The sequence below is a fragment of the Rutidosis leptorrhynchoides genome, chromosome 3 (genome assembly GCF_046630445.1).
Source record: "Rutidosis leptorrhynchoides isolate AG116_Rl617_1_P2 chromosome 3, CSIRO_AGI_Rlap_v1, whole genome shotgun sequence".
Lineage (NCBI taxonomy): Eukaryota > Viridiplantae > Streptophyta > Magnoliopsida > Asterales > Asteraceae > Rutidosis > Rutidosis leptorrhynchoides.
In genome coordinates, this window is record NC_092335.1 from 340,135,469 (window position 1) to 340,141,221 (window position 5,753).

The following is a 5,753-nucleotide window of genomic DNA, read 5'->3' on the forward strand; positions in this document are numbered from 1 at the left end:
AGTTCAAAAAAAAAAATTTAAAAATTTTTCAAAAAAGAAATGTTAAAAAAAAAATCTTTTGAATTTTTTGTGTCAATCACATGTGTTTGTCGCGCTCTGATTGGTCCGTTGAATTTCAAGCAAATTATTATATTCAAAGAATTACAACTATTATTATTATTATTATTATTATTATTATTATTATTATTATTATTATTATTATTATTATTATTATTATTATTATTATTATTATTATTGTATTGTATTGTATTGTATTGTATTGTATTGTATTGTATTGTATTATATTTATATTTATATTTATATTTATATTTATATTTATATTTATATTTATATTTGTATTTATATTTATATTTATTTATATTATATTATATTATATTATATTATATTATATTATATTATATTATATTATATTATATTTATATTTATATTTATATTATATTATATTATATTATATTATATTATATTATATTATATTATATTATATTTATATTTATATTTATATTTATATTTATATTTATATTTATATTTATATTTATATTTATATTTATTTATATTTATATTTATATTTATATTTATATTTATATTTATATTTATATTTATATTTATATTATATTATATTATATTATATTATATTATATTATTTATATTTATATTTATATTTATATTTATATTATATTATATTATATTATATTATATTATATTATATTATATTATATTATATTATATTATATTATATTATATTTTATTTTATTTACATACTAAAAGATGTGAGCTTTTATGTCGTTCCAATTAAAATAATTATCGTTCAACACCCCTTATTCACATTGCAAATTCTCACTTCCCACCCCTTAACTATGTTCACATGTACAAGTTTGCAAGGGGTAAAACATAAACGTAACTTCAATATTAAATCAATAAACACTCCATAAAATCCACCACGTTTTTTAACAGTCTGTATCTTTTTGTTCGCCAGGCGTTATTGTCCAACGACAACACCATTAAACTCAAAATAATATTACGAACAAAATGAAATTACGTGCGTTGAAAACGGACACTCACTACAAAAAGATATCATTTTTTGTCGGTTATCTTTTGACGTTTTCACCAAGCGCGATTAATATCTTTAATTTGTGATGCTCTTAAACATTAAAAACTTTTTTATGGTCATTTAACATACTTTTGACGGGTGCGAATGTTAAAAAGTTTTAAACGTGTCAAAACGTCAAAAAACAAAAAATTGATTACATGTAAAAGCGTTAAAGTCTGAACAACTCAAAAGTGTTAAAAGTAAAAATTCTACGACAATAAAGAGCGTCAAAAACTCTTGCCAGTAGAGTTGTAATCCCTTGAATCTATTAATTTGCTTGAAATTCAAGGAACCAATGAGAGTGCGATATGTAGCGCGAAAATCACATGTGATTGGAAAAAAAAATTCAAAATTTTTTTTTCCCAAATTTTTTTTTTTTGGGAAATTTTTTTTTTTCAAAATATTTTTTCGAAGTTTTTTTTTTACAATCACATGTGATTCTGCATGTCAATCACATGTGATTGTAAACCCAAATCACATGTGATTATGCATGTCAAATTCAACCACATGTGATTGTACAATTCAATCACGTGTGATTGTACAGGTAAATTACATGTGATTGTAAAAAAGAAAAATCGAAAACAAAATATTCGGAAAAAAAAAATTTAAACATTTTTGAAAAAAAAGTTTTTAAATTTTTTTTCTTTCAATTACATGTGTTTTTCGCGCCACATATAGTGCTCTCATTGGATTCCTCCTTGCTAGTAAACCAAAAAATTAAAAATATTCCTACAAACTTTTTCAATAAATTACCGAAAGGTTAGACCCAATTTTTCATTAGAATAATAACACTTTATTTCGATGAAATAAACCTCAGATCATTTTCCCCTCGAGTCGTTCATCAATGAATTACTGCAGTTCGTTTCCCTCACAATTAGTTTATCAATGAGTTCAGGTTTAATCAATTAGTTATGATTTTATCTTTCGTTCATTTTCTTCAATCATATCACTTTGTTAGGGTTCAATCAACTAGTAAGGGTTTTCGAATCATTTAGTTGATTTAGGGTTCTATTGATTAAGTCTTTCAATCATATAGCTCGGTTTTGACAACTTGCTTATTTCAGGTCAGTGAATTCGTTTTTATTCCAGGTTATTGAATCATCAATGTTTCTGTTTTTGTTTACTCTGTGCAAGTGATCTTACGTTATTGTTAATGAATTCTTATCTACTTCAATTGAATCACTTAGTTAGGGTTTATCAAGTTATTGAATTTGTTCTTATAGTTGATTATATTCAATTGATAATTTGATGATTAATTGTTCCTTCAACCGCATATCTAACAGTGCTAGCTGATACATTTTGTTATTGTGGCTTAAATTGTTTGTATTTAAAAGATAATTTGATGATTAATTGTTGTATTTTGAAGTGATAAATTGATTGATGGCTAGTTGAATCACTTAGTTAGGGCTTAATCATTTGGTGAATTCGTATGATAAGGTGCATAAGTCCAACAATATAGGTAAGAGATGTAACAAAACGTGTTTATGCTATGATATTGAATTTGTGATAATGTATTTTGTGATCATATATGCTGTATGTCAGTTTGTATGCTATTAAACTTTTCTAATTAGGTAGCTATTAAACTGTTCTAATTAGGTGGTTGATACTCTTCTACGTTTTTATTATAGGCTAGTTTAACTATCTGGAACTTTGGATTACTCTTGCAGCATTATTGGTAAGTTTTCAACTATATTGTCTACTTTTTACAATGTATCTGTTTAGTGACTATGCATAGAATTACATATGCTTATAACTAAAAATGTATAGACTTATAAAACTGTTCTAGTTAAGTAGCTGATATTCTTTTATGTTTTTAATGTTGTTTATAACAGGCTAGTTTAACAATCTGTGACCTTGGATCACTCTTGCAGTATTCAAGGTAAGTCTTCAAATACCTTCTCTACTTTTTTAACTTTTTTATTTACTGATTATGCATAGAACTAAACTTGCATTGAATTATAAAACTATTCTAGTTTGGTGGGTGATATTCTTCTATGTTTTTAATGTTGTTTATAACCGGCTTGTTTAATAATTTGGGAACTAGTATCACTCTTGCAGGCTTGCAGCAACATTTATTCAAGGTAAGGTTCCACCTACACTGTCTAATTTTACAATCTTTTTATAAACTGATTATGCATCGAACTAAACTTACTTAGAATTATAAAACTGTTCTAATTAGGCGCCTATAAAATTGTTTAGGTGGTTGATATTCTTTTATGTTTTTAGTTGTTTATGACAGGCTACTTAAAAATCCGGGACCTTAGATCACTCTTGGAGAAAAACTTATTCAAGGTAAATTTTCAATTACATTGTCCATCTTTACAACTTGTTTATTTACCGATTATGCATAGAACTAAATACGCGTAGAATACGCTTGCATAGAATTATAAAACTGTTCTAATTAGGTGGTTGTTACTCTTTTATGTTTTTAATGTTGTTTATAACAGGTTACTTCAACAATCTGGAACCTTGGATCACTCTTGCACCAAAAGTTATGCAAGGTAAGTTTTAAACTATATTCTCTATTATTACTACTTATCCATTTACTGATTATGCACAAAACTAAATATGTATAGAACTAAATCATATTAGAACTTGATGGAAAAATAAACTACCTCTCTAAGAAATACCTCTCTAAGAAATCTGCTGGTTGAAAACAATGATGGCTTATTAGAACGGGATAGATAAATATACTACCCTTGTTTCATGTTATTTAATGCTTAACCATGTTGTTCCCTCGATATAGTCCGTTTTTCAGTCTGGTGCATCATGTGAGAATTGTCCTCATTAATGAATAATCATACCCAAAAAGTGAGCAACTTCTTCAGGTCAACTACGTTTGTTTATTTGTTCAGCTATGATTGTTTCATGGTTCATATTTGATTGTATTTGCTTTGTTTTGATCTTTTTTAATGTTTTCTTCATTTGATGCAGGGAAATGAAGTTTACAAAGATGATAGTTTATACTTTGATACTTTTTTATCTAAAAATATAATGTTAGAGGTGGAATGATAATTTAGGTTGCTTTTGTTATGTTAGCATTACGTTGGAGGTGAAATTGAGTTGATTTTGTTATGTTAGTTGAAATGGTTTGTATTCATATTCTCTAATATACTTGTAATGAGCTGATAATATGATGATAGTTTGACATTGTGTGAGAATACGTGCTGATGATAAATATAATACATATACATGATTAATTAATTAATATAAACATGAAATGGTGTGTGTGTGTATACATATATATATATATATATATATATATATATATATATATATAGGGGCAGGATCAATGGGGAAGTAATCAATCGGGGGAAATAATTTTTTTTTTTTTTTTCGTTTTTTGAAAAAACTTTGTTCACGAACATTATAGATTGGATGAAAATAAGAACATTTAGAAAAGACACTTCGTGATGAATATTATTATTTTGGCGGGAAAACGATCGACAAAAATAACATTCAAGATAATATTGTTCGTGAAGAATGTTAACGGTTTTTTTTTTTTTTTTTTTTTTTTTTTTTTTTTTTTTTTCATGTTTTGTGAAGTAAAATTTAGCCCGATTTAGAGTTTGAATTTTAGGGTTTAGGGTTTGGTGTTTTGAGTTTATTCCATAAACCCAAAACACCAAACCCTAAGCTCTAAACCGTTCGTGTTAAAAACTCAATCTAAATCCTAAATCTAAACCCTAAACCCTAAATTTCTAAACCCTAATATCTAAACCCTATAAACCCTAATATCTAAACCCTAATATCTAAACCCTAATGTCTAAAACCTCAACATACGCTCGAAAAATACGATAATTGTTATATATTACTTCTTCGAGCGTTTTCCCGCCAAAATAAAAACATTCATCACGAAGTGTCTCTACTAAATGTTCATATTTTCATCCAATCTATAATGTTCGTGAACAAAGTTTTTTCAAAAAAAAAAAAAAAAAAAAAAATTTGCTTCCCCCCGCTTCCCCTGATTGGTTAGTTCCCTCTTGATCCTACCAATATATATATATATATATATATATATATATATATATATATATATATAGTGGTAGGATCAAGAGGGAAGTAACCAATCGGGGAGAAGTGGGGGAATCAAATTTTTTTTTTTCGTTTTTTGAAAAAAACTTTGTTCACGAACATTATATATTGGATGAAAATAAGAACACATTATATACCCATTGATCCTGCCCATATATATATATATATATATATATATATATATATATATATATATATATGGTAGAGATCTCGCGCTAAGCTTATTTTCTGCGCTAAGCAGATAAGTAATCATCTGGCCGTTGATCTCAATCATCAACCTCCGCTCCACCTTCTTTTCTCTGGTATGCGATTTCATTTGTTTTCAGGGAATAGGGGGTATTCCGGTAATTTTATCTCACTAAACAACTTGTTGTTTCTTCACCGGTTCATATAGATATCACCGATTAACAAATCCTCATATTCCGTGAGTAAACTACCCAATTCTCGTACTCATTCATTTATGATTAATCGATTCATGTTTATGAATTCAAGTTTATTATAAATTTTAGGTTACTAATTTTCTAAATTGCTACAATTTGATTTCTACGGCTTCCTCAATTCATATTCACGCACTCAATTTTGCACCAATTATTAGCACCATTTATGGTGTAATAACTGAACTCAAATTTGA

At 26.5% G+C, this 5,753-nt stretch overlaps 1 long non-coding RNA gene across 2 annotated transcripts; it reads left to right on the forward strand.

Moving 5' to 3' along the window:
- Nucleotides 1-1,936: 1,936 nt before the first annotated feature.
- Nucleotides 1,937-4,225, forward strand: LOC139897530 (uncharacterized). Of its 2 annotated transcripts, none has more exons than XR_011776638.1 (6): nucleotides 1,937-2,151; nucleotides 2,716-2,762; nucleotides 2,920-3,379; nucleotides 3,535-3,588; nucleotides 3,834-3,915; nucleotides 4,022-4,225. It is a non-coding gene; the product is annotated as an uncharacterized lncRNA (long non-coding RNA). The 2 variants fall into 2 exon arrangements; XR_011776637.1 differs by having other exon boundaries at nucleotides 3,834-3,898.
- The last annotated feature ends 1,528 nt before the right edge of the window (nucleotides 4,226-5,753 follow it).